A 23537-nucleotide genomic window follows, 5' to 3' on the forward strand; every position below is an offset into this window, starting at 1 on the left:
ATGTTTCATTAACAACCTTATGTCTTATACTTAACATCAAGTATAGAGCAAAGACCGTGGTAAGAAAGACCGTGAGCTCCATTGGTTCATCAAATCTGGTCATGGAGTCAAAACATTCTGGAACCTGCAAGGAGATGCATCTAGGCTAGTGAGGTTCTTATGTTGTCAAATTACCAGGAGCGTTGGGCCAGGAAGTGGGATAGGTTATTGGGAAAATCCTGGATACCTTTTCCAAGGGATAGTTACAGGCTGTCAATGCCAGTAAAAAGGATTCTGGACAAAACCAGAAAACAACAGGAGGCACTGGTTTGGTCACAAAAGTAAGGAGAAAAGAACGCTTTCAGGAGAGAGTGATCTTAGGTGTGCTATTATGTGTGACAAAAAGGGAAGCCAAGTACATGTTTATTTTGCATTTTGCTATACTTCCTTGTAAGAGGCAGGAGGATAGGAAATGTGTATATTGAATGAAGGCACTGGTAATTTTGCTGCCTCTGAGGCCCTCTGAATCTGTAAGTCTTATGGGAAAAGGAGGATCATTATTTTCAGAAGATCGATCAAGATATATGCAATGAAACCAAAGCCACACATTAATAATAGGAGAGACTTTTGAATGAATCTTCTCTACTAGACAGTGCATAGCTCTCCCTCACTTGCAAAGCAAAATGTGGATTTTAAATGAAAAGCACTTTGAGCTCACCTGTTGTTATTTTTAGCTGCAGTCATAGGTAGAGAGAGTTACTATGTACTATTGTCACGAAACTCTAAAGAGACTATGTGCTGTATTAAAGCAGCAAGAATCACCAGCTACTTTTCCTCCTGTATCTTGTATCTTAGAAATATTTTCATTCATCACAAGAATGAGGACATCTCTAAAGAAGGCTGTGTAGTCTTTGGGAACAAAAATGTAAGAAAATCATATGATTCCCTGTTCCACATTTAATTTCCATGACACTTCGAAAGCAACGTGTTTTCAAGGCTAACACTCCTTTCAGGCAACTTGATGATAGGATGATCCTAAATTTCCCTATTCTCCACTTGGAAACATCAATCTCTTTTAGACTGTAATTGCTTTGGATTTAATCTTGAAGTTCATGACTGTAATTTTCCGATGATGTGAATCACCGTGAAGGTTTTGTCAGTCATTTGTTTGGAATTAGAGTCTGTTCCGTCTACCATAAGTAATTCATTCATATTTGATATGCATTTCTTTTTTATGTTCTTTATGTTTTATTTTGGAGAATTAATTCGTAGAAAAATTAACTCCCACTAAAGTGGCTGTTGTTACATCAGCCTAGAATTTCACTTAAAAATGACCATTTCATAGGTTTGTTCTAACCACCAACATATTGAGGGTTTTTGCCCATCCTTGTGCTTAAACAACTCTTGACAGCTCAGATGAGTGAATAAAAGCCTTTCTTTGGGTAGAGTGATAAGGACTGGCAGGAAAACACCTTACAGTTAGGTAATGGTCAGCCTTAAAAAAGACACACATCGGCACTTTTTATCTACTTAATGCTTAAGATCAGTAGGTATTTCACTTTTCAGCAAATGCTGTCTGTAATTTTATTTTTCAGTAATACTCAGTTGAATAATACTTCAGATGAAGGATGGTTTTATTTTCCTGTTTTTTTTCAAACTTTATTGAGTATAATTGAAAAAATTGTCTATATTCAAGCTGTATGATGAGTTGATTATATACACATATGTGTATAAATATATATAGTTACAGAATATATAATGTGTACACATAGTACATATATTTATATGTAGATATAGTGACATGATCACACAATTAAGCTAATTCACATGTCCATCATCTCACAGTTACCCTTATGAGTGTGTGTGTGTGTGTGTGTGTGTGTAGAACACTTAGAGATGTGAAGCAGGAGTAAGATGTCTGATACATCTAAGTGGTAGGTGTGTTTTTTTTAATTTTAATTTTATTAATTAATGCATTTATTTAAGAAAATAGAGTTGATTTACATAGATACATGGGGTTTTGAATACCAAATCCTTTCTTTTATCAAATCATTTTAAAGTTCTGTCTGGGATACAAAGAATCTTTTAAGGGAGTGTGAGGAGACAGGGGCCCATAGAATCCTTAGTTGTGTGCCTGTGAGAGAGAAAGTGGTGGTGGCTCAGTGCTGCTTCCTCTCTGAAGATGCCCCAGGACAGTTTTTATTATGACTTTGTATCTTCTCTTTTGGAGGCTTCTGGGCTTTATCACCCCTTTTCTGTGCGCACAGAGGGGCTGTCATCTAGACCATCACTCCTTCTTGCTTCTCCTCTGTGTTCCCAGTCCACTGGCGACCCCACTGTCGGCCACCTTGAGGCAACCCCCACTTTCAGCTTTGGCATCTCTCCCACCCTAGCTTCACCTCTTGAAAGGAGCCTCTGGCCCTCTAACCACGTCACAGTCTAACAGTCAAAATATGGACAATTGACAAGTTCCCTCCTGATCATCTTTGAAAGCCTGGAGTCTCCTTCCCGTGGGCGGCTCAGTGATGCTGGCAGAGGAGAGCAAAGCACTCACTGTGGACTCACTTAGGCTGATAGTTCAGCTTCTTTGAGCCCGAGTTTCTCCATGGGGAGAATTCACTAGGACCCTTCTCATAGACGCTCACAGCATCTGGCGGTGATGCTTTCCAAAATTAAGGATGTTAAAATTCTCTGTTTCGCGAGGAGTAAGATAAATTATATTTACTGCGAAGGACTGTGCTGATAGGTAAGGAAGTGTGGGACGTTCCCATACAATAAGCAGATCGTTTTGCTTAACCAGGAGCCCAATCTAGCCTGCCCCCTGTAGGAATAAAGAAAGCTGTATTGGATCATGGCCACACCCATTTGGTTAGCTATTGTGTTTGGCTGCATTCACGCAGGCGAAAAGAGCAGAGCTGTGTGGTTGGGATAGAGATCTTAGATATCACTAAGCTTAAAAGGTTAGCTATCTGGCCTTTTGTGAAAAGTTTGCTGGTCTTTGCTTAAGAAAACTGCAAAAAAAAAAAAGTTATATATATATATGTATAACTTTCTGGGTATCCTTCCAAATTCTTACTCCCTGCTCTTCAGTTGAAAGTATATAATAGGTTATGGAACTTGATCATTAACTATTATGATTTTACTCAACATTTAAAAATTTTTCTATGTAATACCTTGCATATGCACACATAGACATTCATGTGTTCACACACACACACACGCACACACACAGCTTAGACACACAACAAAGCACTTCCTTGTCAAAGTGGAGCAGTTTCTCTACATTATCAATGTAAAAAGAGCTTAAACTATATTGGGGTAGTCCAAGAACATGATATAAACTCCAAATAAAACTTTAATCTTCAACCTCCATGTGACTTCCTGCATAATACTGCCTTCATTGATGGAAGGGAAAAAATAAAATGGAAACACTTTAATTTGCACTTAAGCAGATTATTTTCCTGGTATGATTATGCAAGTTAAAAGAATACATGCACCGAAATGCATCTTAATACCACAGCAAATGTTTTGGTTTAATTGCTTTCTTGTCTGATGGACTCTGAGGAACTGGCATCTGCTTCTTAGCCAGAGAGACAGTCTAACAGAGTCTAGATGGATGAGGCCTTTTCAGACCTGATTCCGTTTGTAATTAAGAGAAAAAATCTAAAATATCTCTAAGTCACTCTACATTCCTTGAGAAACACACAAAAAATATGAAAATCTGAGATCTTTAAAAGAACTATAGAGGTTTTTTTAAAAAAATGAAACATCGTCATCAGCTAAAACGAAAGAAATGTATTCAATTTCATTTTGTAACGAGACAGTGTAACCATCCTCAGAGAGGCATATTCGACATCTTAATTTTCCTGCCTATTCTAATGCAGAAAGAACCAGCTCTTCATTCATCATAGAGCTTTTTGCTAAACTTTAGTATGTAAACTTATGATGAATGATTAAGACACACCAGGCCAACTGGGAAGGCTCTAGTTTTCATTTTCAAGAACCATAAAAAGCTTTGACTTGCAGCTGTTAGAAGCAAGTTAAAATATTATCAGAATACCACCGACTCACAGAGTGCAGCTGATATATTACTGGTGTCTGTGTAAAATTATAGCATTGTCCAATCCAGGAAGCAGATGGTCCATCTCCCTTGATTTGAGGAGTGCTGGTTGCCTGCAAATTTTGCTTGCTGCCCTAGGCTTGTTTTTTACCATTAGCATGTGAGTTATAGATTTCTTAGTCTCTGCCAGGTGACAAATTGACCTGTTAACAAGTTACTTTCTCAAAAAAATTCATTAATGCTTAATCAAAAGACCAGTTTCAAGTGAATAACATTTTAATAAGTACTAGTCTTGCTTTGAAGAAATCAGTAAGTATTCTCACAAGTCAATTTGCTGGAATAGGCTTTGAAAAAACTTGAGAATTAAGAAAAATCACTTGAGAATTTTTGAAAAAATATTTTAAAAAAGCGATTAGACATAAAGGGTATTCATGTTCTAATCTTTCTTTAAGGATGTACTTTTCTGTAAATGAGTAGGATGTGTGTAATTTACAGGAAGAAATTATGTCAGAAATCTGGAGCATATTTCATAACAGGTGACTTATGTGGATGAGGCAAAGCACACAGAGGCAGCAGTGGCTTCAGAACTAATGAGTTGCAAGTCAGGATTTTATCTGTATGGTGTGCAGGTCACATCTCTACCTTAAGCTCTTATATCTAAAATATCAGAATTTTAAGAATTGAATTTTGATTGTTGATAGACATGAGACTGTGTTGACATTACATCTGTAATATTGAATATGTTATACATTACATAGGTAACATACATAGATTTTGTAGTTGAGGAACATTTTCATTGAAGACTTGCAATTTCAGGATATTTAAGAAAATCTTTTAACTGAATACAAAGCACTTGGAAAACAATCACCAATAAGTGATTGAACATATTTTAAGAATCTGTTGAGTCTTTTTTGTGAGTCCTAAACTGGAGTGATAGCGTGTTTCCTTTCAAAGAAAGGTAAAGAAGTCATAGAATTAACTCCAGGGAAAGATTTTATTTTTAAGGTGAAAATATATATACCAAATAGAATTACCTTGATGCTAGTAGATCAGTGTACTTGGAAAATCTATTCAGTTTACTGAGTCTAGTTACTTAAATGAGACAGCAGTTCTGTTTCCAAGCAATACACTGTTTGGGACCTGTTAATATTTCAGAAATGTCCTACCTTTTTGTGGGTGCCTGTGTGCACTGGTGGACCTTGCTGCAGGCTGATTAACTATTGCTTTTAGAGCTGTCGCTTCTACTTTGAACTGTCTACCGTAGCTGCCTTATTTTTGCAGAAGGGAGTCCCGTGGGCTCCCCTGGCTCTTAACACAGCACAGCCACTCCTGAGAAATGTTAATAGATGGTGACAAATGCAAAGATAATACATGGCAATGTGGTTTCATGGGGGGGATTGGTGGCACAAGGGTGTTTAACGTGATACTCATTTAATTCTCCTGTGGTGTTGGGCTCATTGCCCGGTTACACGTTAAAAAGAATAATGACATGTATGAGGATGTGCTTTCAGGCGGCTCCTAATGGCAGGCCACTCCAAAAGTTGAGAGGAGGGCAAGATGTACAGTTTATTTTATTAGCTCTCAGATTTGGGGAATAGACTTTCTTTTTTTCATATCTCAATCTGTACTAGAGACTCCGAATTACTAGGTTTTGTCAAGTCATCTTTATTCTTATTTATTTATTTATTTATTTATTTATTTATTTATTATCAAGCTCTTCAATCCATTGATAATGTTACCTCCTTAACACATCGGGCTTGTCACTAAATGAGAAAAGGAAGGAAGGATTGAGAATGTTTTTCGGACAGATTTAATAGAAAGGAGAACTTTTATTCCTTCAGAAAAGATTCAAATATTCTGCTTAATCGCAGCTGGAGATAGAAAGATAGGTAAATAGATATGCATTTCTTAAATGTTTAATGCTTTTTAAAATATTATGCAACTTTGAGAGACTTCTTCCCAGTTACAGTTATTACAAAATAATGGCTATTTTCCCCGTGTTGTACAGTCCATTCTTGAGCCTGTCCTATACCCAATGGTTTGTACCTGTCACTCCTCAGCTCTTCCCCTCTGCCCGCTGGTAACCGCTAGGTTGTTCTGTTTATCTGTGGATCTGCTTCTTTTTTGCTTAATATTGCTTTTAAAATGTCTCCATTAACTTCTTCTGTTCTGTTTTATTTTAAATCTATATGTTAAGAAAAAGTTGTGAAAAACTTTGAAATGGACCAACGTGATCGCTGGGTGTCTTCACTGGAAAGCTAGACAGTATCTAGGCATTTCCCTGGGTTATCTGATTCTATGGGGTTTTTGGTCTTTTTATATTTGATCTATTTTACAACTCTGTATGTTATAGCGCAAATTATTCTTGAAAATAGACATACAAGTTATTTGTCCCATGGAAATACAGTTGATTTTCAACATACAATGCTATCCTTAACCCTCTTCCCAGATTAAGCCAGTTTAATCTTTATTTATAATTCATTTCAGCATTCTTTTTTGGTAATGTGTGTGTGTATATATATACATATATATATTTGGTTCTTTGAATTAACTCTGAACCAGCTATAAAACTTATTTACTGGTTCTCTCACTAATTAATTTGTCAAATATGATCCTTGATTAATGTGTATCTTAATTTGTAGAAATCACAATTCACCCTGTTTTAAAAGTTATTCTTTGACAATATTCTCTTTGTGGCAGACATTTTGGATGTGTGTATTGTGTATTTATTGTACTCTATTTTTGCTAGATAAATGATGAGAATCTGGCTTTCAGAAAGACTGTGTTCCAGGCAGATGAGTAAATCATCAAAAGACAATCTGGGGGTGTAGGTGGTGTGGGTAATTCAGTTCTCACCTCTTCCTTCCCTGTGTTCTGCAAAGAGGCTGAAATCTGGAGGCATTTCTTGGCTATCACATTTGAATTAGCAGCTCTGAGGCACATCTTTGCTTTGCCATGAAAAGAAGTGGAATCCAAAACGCAAGTTAGCCTAGAAAGGGAGAAGCTGGTGGATCACATCTGAATTGCTATTTGGAAGAACCTTCCAGGGATTTCTTTTAGCATCGGGGTTGAAGGAAGAGACAGGAACAAGGGATTTGATGTTGTGAAAGTTATAGCTCTAATGTCATCTATGGCTTTGGGTCAAGAATAAAAGAAAAAAATTTGTATATGTATAAAAATCTGTGTATGTATAAATATCATTGCCCACCAAACATAAGATGGGCACTTTCCTATGTGTCGTTCTGTTTCAACTTCCCTGCAAGGCAGTGACGAGGAATATTCTGTCATGTTTGAGTTTGCATGCCACACAGCTCCCAAGCTGGAGTGCAAGGATTCAAACTCGTGCTCCCATGATTCCAAAGAACAAAAGCCTCAAGGCTGATTTGCTAAAGATTTTCCATTTGGGGGGTATTTTTTTTCCTTGTTCTTTTTTGGTTCGTTTAGGAAATAACTTCCGAAAATTTTCCACTTGGTCTCACTTTGAATAGCTTTTCTCAGCATCTACACCAGGATGTACTGCAGGATTTGGTGGGGGGTGGGGGGTGCAAACGTACCTGAATATGGAATAAACCTGAGGCAACCTGGGCAAAAACAGTGTGAAAACCCCTGAGGATGAGAGAGAGGTTCTCGTGTTAGACTTGGGTGAAGAGAGAGGGAGTGGTCACAGATGAGAGAGTGCTCATGGGAGTACACACCAATTTTTTTTGAATTTGGGGATCGTGACAGAGGAACCATGTGAATCTGAGCCTCACTCCCTTCATCTAGTAAAAATTAAAGATAAAAATATTCAACAATTTTGGTCAAGGAGGGATGGAAATAACTTGTGGCAGCACTTACGGGTAACTTGGAGCTGCTCTGCTCTGTCTCGGACCCAGAATCTCCACCCGCCCTCTTAACCACAAGTGACCAGAAATAGGCATGCAATCTAGGGAAAATAGCATGCCTGCTAAGTGAGGGTAGTTGCAAGAATGGGTGGGCCTTGGCAGTAAGTTGCTTCAACTCTGCAGATGAGTAAACAGGTACAATATAACCCACCTTGGCGTAGAGTTTTAGGATTGAGTGAGAGGAGCTTGCATGGTGTGAAGAAAACTGGTTCCTTTCCTTTGTTTCTTGTACTATTACATTATCATTCATTAGTATTATGTTCATTGTACTATAGCCTCAGTAGTGGTGTCAACCTCTCCCCCCAGGACTTAGCTTTGAACCAGTTGACGTTGATCTACTCCTTAATATGGAGAAAGAGATTGATGCTTATACACACCATGTCATCAAGTCACATCCATCATCCAAACACCATTGTTTGAATCCAATATTATTCTTAGCTTTTGAGATCATCTTTTAAAGATTGAGTCGACTTTTAGACCCAAAGGTTGTTTTAGAGAAAGAGAAGCCCTCATACTTGAAGCTGGAAGAGAGAATGAGCTTGGCTACATGGGGGCTTCTGGGAAATGGGGGGTGGACCAATGCCTTTATGTCCTTTCAAGCACCAGAGCCTGGTACCTTGAATCCTTTCTCACAGTGGGACGTGTCACAGCACCTTTACTCCAACTAGCACTGGATGCAGGTATGCTCCTTACCACGGGCTGGTGCAATTTTAGTTATAATAATCCTGCAAGAGGTGATAATTCAGCAGAAGACTTTCTTCAGAGGAACTAGCAATTAAGGGTCTCTTTTTGCTCTTCTAAATGGATGACCTAGACTTTTCTTAATAGTAAAATCTATCTCTGGTGGTTGGGGCAGATGAGAACTATAGTCTTCCCAGAAGGATTTGTTTAAAGATGTTGCCTGTGGAAGTTGCGAGCCGGGCCAGATTCCACCACTCCCTATACATACCATGTCTCTCTCCAATGCCAGGGCAATCATTAAAAGCAAAATTAATTTGAAGAGAGAAAAAAGGAAAATTTCCCGTGAATCCCTAGAGGATACGTGCTTCCAAACTTGTAAATTACTGCCATTTGCACAGTGAGGTGATGACACAAATTCTTGCTCTACCATTTGCTCTCCACAGGGCAATGGGCAAAGTGTCAGGAACGAACCCCCCAAGAGGGAGCTCAAGATTCTGCTCACAAAATGTGCTATCAAAAACCAATTGTCTAAGAGCATGTGTTTGGAAAAGAAAATGAACCGGAGTGTCAGCGAAGTAAAATAGCTTCTAGGAGATTGTCTGGGAAAACTGGCAGATGTTCTTCTAATAGGTTCATACGGGTTCATTCACCTCTGACTCCCTGCCTTATTTCTGGGAATTTCTTCACGAAGTTGGGAATGTTATGAAGTAGAGAGGATGGGGATCCCCTTCCTGGGGCACTTTAAATGAGAAACTGAACTGAAATTTTTCACTGGTTTGGGAGATATTGTTTTTTTTTTTTCCACTTCCCTCAAAGCACTCAACAGAAGGGCTTCTGGGAGGACAGTTGAGCCTGAGGTCAATCAATGGATTTTGAAATGTAGATTTTCAAACTAGAGTGCAAGGCTGATTTTCTGTAGAAAACTCCAAGGGGTGAATTATTTGAAAGTGCCAGAGGGACCTCCTTGAAACGGTAGGCACTCAAATACGTGACGGAAAGAGTGCGTGGATGAATGTCCAATTACTGTGAATCCATGAATGAAAAACAAGCAATGGTTTCAGCTCAGTGGCTGACACTCTGCTCACACTTACGTATTCAGCTTACATTCTTCTGTCTAGGTAAAGAATGTATAATGTTGTAGGATCCTATAGTTAAAAAGGTTATTAAGTTCATCGAGTCCAGCTTTCTTGCAGGACAGTTATCTCCTCTAGAACATTCTAGTCTTGGCATTTGGTAGGTAGTTTCTAAGAGGCATCCATCCATGAGTGAGAGCTTCCTGCAAAATGCAGACTTGTCCAGCATCCTTCACAACTTTTAAACATCCTATCAGAGGATCTGATAGGTCAACAAAAAATTCTGTTCATAGTGGAATAAACCTAGAACCCAACTCCATTTTACTAGAAGCACGAAGTATTGTTGTGCAATATTAATCTAGTCTGAATTTTTCATCATGTAAATCCAAGAGAAAACTGTGTTTGTTTCATTTGGAAATTTTTACTGAGAGTTGTTATTTTGTCCAGAAAATCTTGTCAGCGAAGCCAAGCCATTTGTCATACTTGAGGTGCTTGTTTACTGTATCACCGTCAGTCTCCATGTATAGCTGTTGCGTTCGTTGGTGGTGATAGTTCTTGTAGGTCGAGTATCTGACCACTTCTTTTGCCTTAGATTTATTTGCGGCTCAAGCTGGCATACTTTCAAAATTTCTCCTTTAGATTGCAGGTAGGGTTTTATATTCATTTAAAAATTATGTGTATGGGTAGTTACATTCCCAAGAGATTTCTTTAAAGGAATGTAAATGGGAGTTCAAATTAATTACAAAAGGGAGTTTGAATTCGAATCTGCTTGAAAATCATTAGTACAGACTTTGCGTTTGTATGACGGTTACAGGGGGCTTCACTGGCTCTGCTGCCTTCTCCTAGATGTGCCACGATTCAACCATGTTTCTCTTAAATTAATTCTTTCTGAGTGAACCCTAATATTCCTGTGTTATACCTAGCGCAAAGTCCATTACTTAGATTATTGCATCAATTCATTTTAATTGTATCTATTAGCTGAACCAAAATACACTGAGTGCCATTATGGACCAGGTACTGCGCTGGGCAGTAGAGGTGTTGCTGGTGAGGAAAACACAGATCTATCCCTCAAGCAGGCTGTGCTCCCGAGAAGGACATGAATGGATAGACTGGTCATTACAATGCAGTGTAATGTCAGGCCATGTGCACAGGCAATAGGACAGCAGGACATGGAGTGACCCTTCACCTACACTCAAGAGTCAGAGAAGGCTCAGAAGAAGTGGATGGATGAGAAGGGAGGGAAGGCAGAAGAGAAGCTCATAGCAATCTATGTAGAGAGAATAGCATTGCGAAAAGTCCAGAGTGATAATTGCACATAATAATTTTGTGCTCCCAATAGTTTTGCTTGGTATGGGACTTAAAAAGGAGGGTGGCAAGAGCTGAACAGGACTATAGGCTTCTCCCTAAATACCTACAACTCAGATGCATGGGAATGAACCCTATAATAAAGACACAGAGCAAAAGAATGCAGTTATATGGGACATGTTAGATTAACCTCAACTAAGATGATGGGTGTAAATTTCTTGGAGGAGAAATTATTTAAACTTGGGGGAATTTTTAAGAATTGAGAGTGTGACCTCCCAGAATTTGTCATCCAAAGAACTATGAAGAAGTCCTAAGATAAACTTAGTAACCCATTTCAAAGGACTTATGCATATATTATAAATTGGGCTAAGCTGGACCTTTAGCTTCTGTGTACTATTAATGGTCTACACACATGCCTATGTATATTTTTTTTTCCCCTAACACAGCAACATTTAATAGAGAAAGTCTAATCACAGAGTATGTGACTTAGAATGACAACCACGAGGAGAGGCACAGACATGAGTGAAAGTTGAATTTTGAAGCAATATCTACCTTCCAGAGATTAGTCATCCCACTCTAGCCTTTTTATCAAATCCAGGGCCTGATTTGAGCCCATTTTCCATTAATGTCTTACTCCTGCAAGAGTCAAACTGATATGTGAAATATTGACTTAATCAGTTTAATTCGTTATTTTGCATATTTGGATTTTAAGTGCTGGATGAAAGCAATGTTACACAGGGTTTTCATTCCCCATTATAGGATATAGGTAACTATCGATTTCTGTGTCCTTTGAGACCAGCCTAAGAAATATATCCCAGAGAAAGAGATTATGAAGAAGAAAAAGCCATGTTTATTCTTAGTGTCTCTTGAGGATTGAGTTTTTGTTCCTACTGAGATCTGTTTTAAGTTAAAAATAAAATATTTCTTTAAAACAGCATGCAAAGGCATTTTTAAACTGACTTTAAACATATGTTCTTTCAAATTCAATTTGGCCTTTCATTTCTCCTTTAAATATAGAGGGGTATATACTTTAATTTCAGGAGCGTTTTTGTTCCTGTCTCTTCTGAGGTCTTGTACTCCTCTCGGTTTAATATCCTGGCTGAGCTTTAATCACAGAAATTTTTGAATGATAATGCTTGACTCTACCGCTGTCACCTGAACACTGACATTTTAAAGCCCCAGGCTGGAAAGGATGCTGGAATTTATTATAACATTTGAAGTGGTGTCATTTTAAAATCTAGGTCCCCATACACAAATTTTAGAAAGAGACCTCTTGCCCTTTATTAATTGCAAAAGTGATACCAAGGGAAAAGGGCTATCTCCTTTTTGTAGACCTCTCATCAGTCACCTGTGAAATATAGACCAAGTGATATTTACCTATGGGCATCCATCTTAAATGATTAGTGGGAATTAAAGTAATTATTATAAATTAATGGCTCTATGAGTTGTAAAAGGTTAGATATTATGGAGTTTCATTGTCATGAAGGCAGACACTTAAAGAAATATACACTTCTAGACGAGACCATAGATCTTCTAACATTTTTAGCCACTTTGCCTTTTATTACTCCCTATGATATAATCATTGTTGCAGTCATGGTTTTGCAGATGCCTACTAAAATTGCAGTATTTTGGGGGAAAAATAATTTTTCATAAAGGCTTAGATGCACTTCAATTTGATTAGATTCTTCATCACTCTCACCTAGCCTCGGCCCCTTTACTGAACTGGTCTGCACTAGTTTACAGCCATCAGGCTTTCAACAGTAAATCTCAAGTGAGCTGTGATATAATTTAGTAAGAAAGCTAATCTGCTGTTATCAGGGTCAAAAACAAGCACTTTGTATATTTGTTTATTGTGTATCACCACAGGATCACTAAATCCAGTTGCAAAAATTGCTAACTTCGAGTGAGCAAACGGGGGTGTGGGCTTACAGATGCAATAAACTTGAAATTGATCATCATCTGTGGGTGAGTTGTAGGCAGCAGTTGGTTTGATTTATGCAATGTGGGTTACAGAGCAAGAGAGATATACATCATCATCTCTGGTCAGTTGACTTGTAGAAGGTCACTGGGAACTGGTGAATTACTGTTTGCCTGGATTTGGCAAGCAGTGTTGGAATAGTGTAACTAGATTTTACTAAGCATGCCCATAAAGATGCCATTCAGGCTGTAGAATTTTAGATAGCTTTGAACATTTGTATGTGAACTTTGTTGGCAGTTCCTAAGACAACATGGCAAGTGAAGTGTGAGCAGGCGTGAAACTGGCAATGTATTTATGAATCCTACTTAAATTCTCCTGTTCTAGGTTAACAGTTAAGGGTCTTTCTTATGGGTCCCAAGAAAATGTGTGTATGAAACTCAAGTGGAAAATAAGCCTGTATCGAATTTTTTAGGAAGCATGGTAAAGATGTCTTAGACATCTCTAAGAATACTTCCAGGGAGAAAATCTTGATATTTCTGAAGAAGAAAACATGCATAATGTCAGTTCAGTTATCTAAAGGAGCATTGGCTATTTCACAAGTATGTATTGGTAAGTGGGCTCTTTGCTCTTTCTACCATTGTTTCAAGGTATTCTTGACCTGTGGCTTCCAAACTTTTTGCCTACTATTTACCATAGGAAATAACACCATTCAGTACAACCCTGAGCATCCATATAATATACAATGGTAGCTAAACTGTCTCAAGAAACACCCTTAGTTCACGTGATGAGCTCTGAAACACTCTGTTTTAAACATGAATGCTTGTGGACACGTGCTAAATGCTTTTAGGTCCTGCAGTTTGAAAGATGCAAGAGTCAGGGCAGAGTGAGAGAAAACAGGTGAAGTCTGCACTTGGATGTTCCTGCTTGCTACTGAAATAGGAAAGTTAGGCAATACCAGTACTGCTTGCTGGAAATCCAGGAGGCAGAGCTACAATTCAAGAGCTTCTGTAATTAACACTGGGCCTGCAAGAGTCATTAGCGTCTGAGAGGTGAGTGAATGGTGAGAATTATGTGCTTTGCCACATCTCATGAGTGTCTGTAAGGTGGACCTTAACACGTAGGTGCATCTTTCATGCAGGACTCTGAGCTTCTTATGCACAATCTCTTCTTATCCCTCAGCACCAAACATAGTACCTGACCTGTTGCTTATATGTTATTAAATGGTGATTGAATAAGTGAATGGATGGATGAATGACCAAAGAGAATGAAAAAGTCAGATGTATTCACCATTAATTATAGAACTTCCCATGTACCAAGAGCTATGCCAAGGCAGTGGGTTCTACAAAGGAAGATAAGACAGGCTCATAATTACTGGTTTGGGGTATAACAGCAGTGGGCAGGAGCAGACGGCTACGTGATAATGAGCCTTAGGGCTTTCATAACATTAGCCTAGAGGGGCAGCTACCTTCTCACCTCTGTGTTCTGGAATAGCAGCCACAGTCTGGGATTGAAAAGTGCCAAATATGGGTCCATCACCTGGTTCACCTTGCTGTGAGATAACCCTACTTGTGACTCATGGTGACTTGTCCTTTAAGCACACGGTTTAACTATGGTCCCCCCTCGCCACCATTCCTGAAATAGCTACTCTCTTTCACTCCTTTTCATCTCTCTGGGGAAATTCTTGACTGTACATTAGTCGTCAGAAATGGCTGTGAAGAACCAATTTTTTCCTGAGGCCCATAGGTAATTTGGTCCATAGATCTCACTATGGGTTGTGTAAATGGCAGATGCCATTGGTCTAGGGTCATTTGAACTGAATTTGAGGACTTAACTAATTGAAAGAAGAAGCCAGTCAACAGCATACAGTACTTGAACTTCATGTCATGCTGCCCCGGAACTGGCATGCCCCAGCTTGTGAGAACACTGACATTTTCAGGAATTTTGTGAACCTCTTGTTAAGCACAGTCATTATTAAAAGAAAACTTCCCTGTATAAATTTACAATTAGATAAGTTGTATCAAGAATAGGGTCATGGGTTCCCGTTGTGGTGCAGTGGTTAACGAATCCGACTAGGAACCATGAGGTTGCAGGTTCGATCCCTGGTCTTGCTCAGTGGGTTAAGGACCTGGCGTTGCTGTGAGCTGTGGTGTAGGTCACAGACGTGGCTCAGATCCTGCGTTGCTGTGGCTGTGGCGTAGGCCAGTGGCTACAGCTCCGATTAGACCCCTAGCCTGGGAACCTCCACATGCCGCGAGAGCGGCCCTAGAAAAGGCAAAAAAAGGGGGGGGTCATAAGGACTTAAAACTCATCACTTCCTGATTACGTTATAATTATGGACAGTCTTGAAGTCTTTGTATCTGTATAGAGGAAGTTTTACAGGACTGTGTGCTGCTGCCTATTTGCTTCCTCCTCGAAAGTCAGTTAGATCGTTTTGGTCACTGGAAGTCTGTCATAGGGAGCGTATTTATACCATGGAAATTGGTAAACTGTAAATCAGGGCTCCCTTTTCAAAACCTAGACTGGTTGTTCAACATATACCAGCACAACACCGACTCCGTCTATAATATCTGGTACTTAGATTGCTGAGCACTGAAAGGGGGAAGAAAGGAATCAGCAATGGTTCTAAACTTGAGGTTGAACAGATACTCACAGGTAATTGTAATACGTGCCATCGAAGATGTACTGGGAGCCAGGAGGGCCAGTACAGAGGTTTCCAGACATCCTCTGCTTGTGGAGCCCTTAACAGCTACCTCAGTCAAGGTTCTTCAGAGAAACCGAACCAAGAGGAGACACACACACACACAAACACAGACACACACACACACAGACACACACGCACACACACACGCACGCACATACACTACATATCCTCCATATATATGCACGTATATACACACACTGCATAACCTACATATGAATGTGTGTATGTATACGTTTGTGTGTGTGTATAGCATAGGTGTGTGTATGTGTGCATATGAGAGAGAGAGGTTTAAGGAACTGGCTCAAGTGATGTGATTGTGTGGAATGGTGATTCTTCCTGTAGGGCGGGCAGGCAGGCTGAAAACTCCAGGTTGATGCTACAGTCTTAAGGCAGAATTTCTTCTTTTCAAGGAAACTTCAGTTTCTGTTCATGAAGGCTCTAAATCGATTCAGTGAGGCTCACCCACATTATGGCTGGTAATCTCCTTAACTCAGAATCACACATCTTAACCACATCTACAAAATGCCTTCACAGCAATACCAAGATGAACGTTGCTTTCAATGGCTGGGTACCAGAGCCTGGCCACATTCACACAAAACTGTCATTTTTCTGAGATGCTCTTAGACCAAAAGACACACTATTTCACTTCTTGTTAAATTCAAAAAATTGAGTATTTATATCCTGAAGAACTTAAGGATATAAATATACTGGTTATAGAATGTCAGAGAAAAAATAGGCCCACATCATAATGAGAGGGGAGATGGGGGAGGGGATTCCCATACTTTGACTTGGCTTTTTGCTTATCTTGTTCTCAGATACCTGCAGTTTATAAGTGAAGTTTTCTGTACTTAGCTAACTTTCAATCTGATGTTAAAATATGGAAATCATGAGCTCAAGATTTCTTTAGTGGACTTCATTCTTACAGAACTAGCTGAAGACCAAAAAATTAACTTTTTGGATGTGGATGAGATTTTGTTATCATATGACTGCCTTCTAGGTGAACATTTTGTTTTGAACATACAATTTGGTGAGTGTAACATTCAGAGGAGTAGGAAAGGAAAGGCCTCTTTGGGAGATTGGTGAGTTTATCAGAATAGCTATAGGGGAACCTCTTGAGAAGGCATGGGCACTCTGTCTGCTCTGTCTACCCTTCCCCTGTTCAGTTTCATTGCAGCTCTGGGGTTGAGTACTGCTATCTCACTCTCATGTTTTTCTGATGCTCTTAATAGTTTAACAGGGGAGTTGCTGTTGCGACTCTGTGGGTTATGAACCCAGCTAGTATCCATGAGGATTCACGTTGGATCCCTGGCCTTGCTCAGTGGATTAAGGATCTGACGTTGCCAGTGAGCTGTGGTGTAGGTTACAGAAGTGGCTCAGATTCCTCATTGCTGTGGCTGTGGTGTAGGCCCGCAGCTGTAACTCCAATTTGAGCCCTAGCCTGGGAACTTCCATATGCTGCAGGATATAAAAATAAATAAATGCATACATACATAAATAAATACATAAGTAAGTAAAAGATATATATATATATATATATATATATATACACTTAAAGTGTATATATATATATACACTTAAAAAATAAAAGTCAGGGATATGATGAGAAGAGGCTAAAAACTTAAGGAATGACAAGGAAGTCTTCTCTTCCCTTTTGGGGTGACCTAGGTGCAAAAAACTTGTACTATTATTAAGCACCCTTCCTCCCATGGATTTAGGATAATCAGCTACATCACTATGATTCATTAGTTGGCTTGGAGATTACGTTTTTGCACTGGTTTCACATTAACTTTATACAAAAGGTTTTCATCAGTTGAGTGGCTGTTTTGTGGGGTAGTTGGGATCATGGCATCACCTCATTGTAAAGATTTGTCCCTGTGAAATTTAACTGCAATTTCGTTGAGCTGTTTCCTATACAGAAGAAGAAAAGTGGCAGCAATTGAAAAGAAATTTTTTTTGGAAATCATTCTATTCTTTACTTTTTAGAAAATGTTTGGAAAGAATAGGGTATGTATTCTTGTGTGTGTAGCTACAATTAAAATTACTGACAATCCTTGTACTAGCACAGTGCTTTTATTAAATATCTCAAAGTTTTATGTGTATGCATTACAACATATTCGTTTTAAATCAAGGAGAAACTGCTTCTGTTTAAATGATCAGAGTTCCCATTGCAGCTCAGTGGGTTAAGAACCGGGCATTGTCTCTGTGGGGAAGCAGGTTTGATCCCTGGCCTCTCTCAGGGGGTTAAGGGTCCAGTGTTGCCACAAGCTGCGGTGTAGATCTCAGATGCAGCTCAGATCCTGTGTTGGCTGCAGCTGTGGTGTAAGCAGGCAGCTGCAGCTCCGATTTGACCCCTAGCCTGGAAACTTCCATATGCTTTGGGTGTGCCTCTAAATAGAAAAAAAAAATTAAAAGAAAGGATCAAACTATTGACAAGGTTAATAATTTTATAATATGTCAGAGTCAAGGCAAGTGAGAGCAAGATCGCTTCTGTCACTCCAGCTGCTGGATGCGCTCTAAAACCACCTTGATTCAGGCACTGTATGCTCTCCAACCCCATCATCCTCACTTCCTGTAAATTACTTTTTCTTAGACTTTATTGGAATACAGTTGACTTACAAAGTTGTGTTCATTTCAGGTGTACAGCAAAGTAAATCATTTTACATATGCATATAATGAAAATAAAAACTCCTTGTAAATTATGACGACACTATTCTGTGCCCCTCTTTACCCCCAGAACGTCAGCTTCTTCAAAAATCCAAAGGCCAGGAAATGGGTACAAACAAACACATTGGCACTAGAGCTATGGAGGTGGCATCTATGCCATCCTGAGCAGCATGTTTGAAATCCTCTCTGTGCAATTCTCAGAACAGATTTAAACTCATTGGTGCCACTCAAAGGAATTATTTTTCCCAAATGCAGAGGGAAAATGTATACCTTAAATAATTAACATTTAAAGTCTTTATTAGGAATCTGACAACATTAAGGATGACAGTGACATAGGTTATTTGAGTGACAAGAGCCACTGAAGTAGGACATTCATTCAATTTCTTACAACTTGTGTGAAAGTTTGAAAATTTCCGATCATGGTCCTGAGTAACTTTGTTAAAGAAAAGCAGCCCTTAAAGATGAATGGGTCGTTTATCACAGCCTTCACACTGAAGAAGGCTGAAGAAGTGCTTATTTGGAGGTTTGGGGAACTCGAACTTCTAGACATGAACTGGAACTGGAACAGACTTTTAAAAAATACTGCTTTCCTAAGTTCTGCCACTTCTTATTAGCCCATCTGAGAACTTTCTGACACTAAAAACAGCCCAGGACTATTAACTCCAATTTAAATTTCCTTAGCTATCAGAAACTGTAACTAAAGCTTCACTTATTCTCAAGTATTTTCCTTCCCTAAAATTGCTTCCTTCAATTCTCCGCTTCCGTCAACTTCCCAGGCACCAGATGAACAAAATGAATGGTTATTTGAGGCGACATATCAAATGATGAGGAGACTCTAGCCTGGTACCAGACACAGCTAATTGACTGTGGGGGTTTTAATAGTTCAAGGATGAGAGAACTTTGGCACAGAACGTATGCTCTGAAGGGGGCCAAGTCTAAAACAAATACTGCAGTCTAATCAGAGGGAATTTGGAGATTCAGACAGTGAAGTGTTATGAGCTCTTGCCATCGCCTTTGTACTTTTTAGTTTTCAATTGCCTACCTACTTTCAAGGAAGTGCCAGCCCAATCATTTCCCTCCATGCTCCCAAGCTTTATGAAAGCCAAGAGTTTGGTTGTCTATAGTCTGTGAAATGTGACTCATTCAGGATACTTGGTTTGTGTTGTTTGTTTGTTTGGAATGTGCATCCTGAGGTCCCCACCTGTCACCTCCGAGGGCAGACAGTCCTCGAGCAGACCCACACAGGCTGGCTCTGGTGGTTAATGAGGTCCTCCTGTCTCCTGCTATTTCCCACCGTGCCACTCACCAAGTCTATTCCTGGCAGCCTTCAGACCCTGGGCTGTCCCTCAAGGGAGCTCGACCTGGCAGAAGTCACATTTCTGCTGTCACCTAAGCAACTTGGAGTGAAAACAAACACCTGGGCAGGCATTTGAGGAAAGACATTGTAAAGAGTGACACATCACTGAAAGGGGCCTGTAAAGGAAGGAACAGCCCCATCTCTTCTTTCTTGGAGAACTTGTGACAATTTATAGTCCGATTGTATGTCCCTTAGCCTTTGCTCATGCTCTGCCTTCCTGGGGAACTCCTTCTGCATTTACAATTCCCCTTATTTATTTTAGAGCTAAAGAAAATTTCTATTAAACTTCAAGGATCCAGGAATTCATTGGGGTGAACTTCAGGTGCCCTAAGAGAGCAAGCATCTATATAAGCTGATTGTCCGATCATGTGTCTAGTCTTGCTGGATGTGAACCTGTTGTCTTGATTTGCACATAGAAGATTTTCAATACATGTTTGATATGTAAAGGTACAATCATTAACAGTTGTAATCCCATAGTATCTGCCTCTATGGTCTCATATCCTGACCTTCTGGAATGAGTTCTTTAGTATGTTTATTATTATTGATCTTGGAGACATCTAATGGTGCTCCAGTTGAGCTAAATGTTGCATCTAGTTATATAATATATAACATCTAAAGGTCCTAAGGGGATCCGAGAAAGGAGGGTTGGTGGGAAACCCTAAAAGGACATCACTTGTTTCTGCATCATATGTTACAACTTTGGAAAAATCCCATTATTAATACAGATACTGATAAGTGTCAGAAAGGCTTTAAGCTGAGATAATTTTTGTGTTCTTGCTCTTTGGATAAACTGCAATAGGAGGGGTGAGAGGTCATTCTTTATAAAGCTGAGTAGCAGTCATGTCTAATTTCATAAAGTATTTCAGATGTTACAAGTCCTATGGTCTCCGTTATAACTACTCCGCTGGTCTAACCCTAAAGCAGCCATAGGCAAGACATGAATGAGCGACTAGGATTGTTTTCCAGTAAAACTGTATTTATGCGCAAATGAAGGTGGATGTCATAAAACTTCACATAGCATGAAATGTTCTTTTGATTTTGTTTTTTAATCATTTGCTCACAGCTCATACACAGACAGTAGGCTGGATTTGGCTCAGAGGCCATGGTTTGCAAAATCCTGTTCTAGGACCAAAATGAAAACAAATAAATAAACCCACCCAAAACAAAAGTGTCCCATTGTCCTAAGTCTTTTTGGCCATTCAGAGTCATCAGGTTATTTGGGGAGTTATCAATGGCCTTAGACTAGGGGGAGAGGGGAGCTGTTCAAGAGTTCACTTCCTTTACAACCTTGTTCATTAGGGCTATGCTAGGAAGGAAGCAAGGCTCAGCCTCAATGGACCACATGTTTTATGGGCCTTGGTCCTGTGGGCTTGTGGACATTATTGTGCTCTTTTCCTAGGAATTTGAACAAGACTTTGCATAAAAGATTTACTCTTCCTCTAGCACGATTCTTCAACTTTCTGGTCATCTCCCCATATCGTCACTTTCTTTCTCCATCTTGTCTATCTCCTTCACTCTTTAATTTTTTTCTTGGCCAGGGACCCCCCCTATAAAGGAGGAGAAATGAATTGATTTCTTGAGGACCCTTCAGTTCAATTAAAGAAATTAATACAGTTTTGAATTATAATGTCTAATATTTCCTTGAATTAGTAAGGCAAACTCTTTCATCTCCGTGACTCTATATACACACATACAAGAAATAATTTTGGTTTAAATGTGTTCCATTAGAAAGTATCTTGCTGTTTTTACTTGTCACCTGACAGAAAATACTGGTTTTCCTGGAGTGACTAGAGATTGTAAGACCTCTAATCTGGTCTAATTTTAGGAATGTAGATACATGGAATTTCTTCCACAAACATCCCCAATACAGCTATTTCCCTCAGATCATAAAATGTTTATTTTCTTTGGGTCTTTTTTTTTTTTTAATCAAACTCCCATTCATTTTGTTACCAATTCTTTTGTAATGATTGAGAAGTAGAATTTAGTCTTCAAGTACTAAGCTTGGAGAAATAATTTTTTCATTTATGCACGATATGGTAGGAAATGGAGTAGGGGAAATAAGAAACTGAGCAGGGGGATTTTTAAAATGCTTTATAACAGGTCAGATAAAGGAACATCCTGCAAAGTTGTTAGTATTAAATATCCATTCACTCTAGAGACGGAGTGTTGTCCTTATCAATTAGACATGATATTTTATAAATGAAAATTAGTGATTTGTTGACCATATTTGCTTTGATAAAACCATACTCATTCCTTCTCAATGTCTTTGACTCTAGACCTGTGCTTCTCCATGTGACCTATCAGAATCACATGGGGAAAATGTTCAAAATTCACATCCTTCTATGCTGCCACCTTTTGGTATGGTCAGTACCTTCCAATCAGAACCCATCAGGGACACACCTGTCCTTGAACAAGAGGAGTTATCACTCAGTGAGAATACGCCAGGGAAAACCACGGGATGTCTCAGTTAAAGGGACCTCGACAGATTCTAGTATAGGATTGGGATTTGGTGCGTAATTTGGGGAAGTGTTCAAAGAAGCAGGGCTTCACCATAGATTGGATGCTTTCAGAAAGCAGAGGTAATTCTATAATAATGTATCTTCCTAAATGTGACCAGCAAGGAGGGAGATGAGGATGAAGACCAATCTGTAAAAGGTAAAGAAGTACAGATGCTCATTTTGCCCGAGAGAGGAGGTGTGGCACACTCATCGGCTGGCACAGTGACCTTGTTTTTGGCAGTGCTTAAGCAGAATGTTGACATGGCCTCGTTTTGTCTCATTTCATTGTGGTCTCAGAGTCATTTTGTCTGGGGTGGGTGTTCCGTGAGATTATTCAGGTGGCCTGGCTGTGCATGCCAGGCTGGCTTCTGAATGTCCAGGGCAGCTCATTTTTCTTTCTGAATATCTCCCCCCTGCCCTCCTTTCTGGTACAGCTATGGTGGCCATAATTTTTAATGACATATTTCCATGTTTTGATTACACAATATCTTAAATGTGCAGAAAAGTAATGAGATCACTGTAATAAATACCGTATAAATATCAAACAACCTATGAAATAAAAGATTACAGATAAAAGTATCTGGGTGTTTCTCTCAAATCCTAATTCCTCCTGGGAGGAAAATGTTATCTTGAATTTGATGTTTATCATTCTCAAATGCAATGCATTTTCCTTTCCTTTTTTTTGATTTTAATATTCATAAGATATCTTATGGTCTCCTTCCCTTCCAGGAATTATATAAGATGTACCTTTAATTTGAATTTGTGGTCTTTTTTATGCTGGAGTTGTTTTAAGTAGGTACTAATTCATCCAGCTACATGAGGAATCATGAGACAGACACCCTATACTTCACACAAGGTCAAAGGACACAATTTTATATAAGTACTGTTAAACAGAAATGAATTTTAATTGCCACATCAAGGACTCAGTTTACTTGGTTTTTCATGCCCTGCAGTGGTTTTGATCACAGGGGAAATTTGTTGGTTTTATCTAGCAAGATGTTGGGTGCATTTTGCTTCTTCCCTCCATGGGTTCTGTTAAACATTTTTGACACTAAGCAAGTTGACACAATTGGAAATTCACATTTTATGCAATAACAGACTATTTTAATTTCATGAAGCAGGAGTTTGGCTCCCACTTGCGAATATCACTAAAGAAAGCAATATTGTCAGAAGAAGTGGCCCACTGTATCCAGAGATAGATCTATTGAATTAGATGCGAGATTTTCATTAGCTCTTACTTCAGTTTCCATACAACAGAACTGATTAAACCCATCGGTGCTTGCCTCCTTGCAGGAGAACATTTTCTCTCTGACAAGGACAGAAGGAGCGTGTGACACAGGAGATCTGCCATTTAAAGGCGTGCTTGCTTGCACCAGGAGGAAAGCTGGTGGATGGATAGATGGATGAGCAGAAACAG

General features: G+C 39.2%; 1 protein-coding gene across 1 annotated transcript in view; it reads left to right on the plus strand.

Annotated features, from left to right (window-relative positions):
* The window catches only part of GPC6 (glypican 6), a 1121514-nt gene that overhangs the window by 258542 nt on the left and 839435 nt on the right, over positions 1–23537 (plus strand). The gene's annotated exons all lie outside the window — the stretch shown is intronic.

Source organism: Phacochoerus africanus, chromosome 13 (assembly GCF_016906955.1).
Source record: "Phacochoerus africanus isolate WHEZ1 chromosome 13, ROS_Pafr_v1, whole genome shotgun sequence".
Taxonomy (NCBI): domain Eukaryota; kingdom Metazoa; phylum Chordata; class Mammalia; order Artiodactyla; family Suidae; genus Phacochoerus; species Phacochoerus africanus.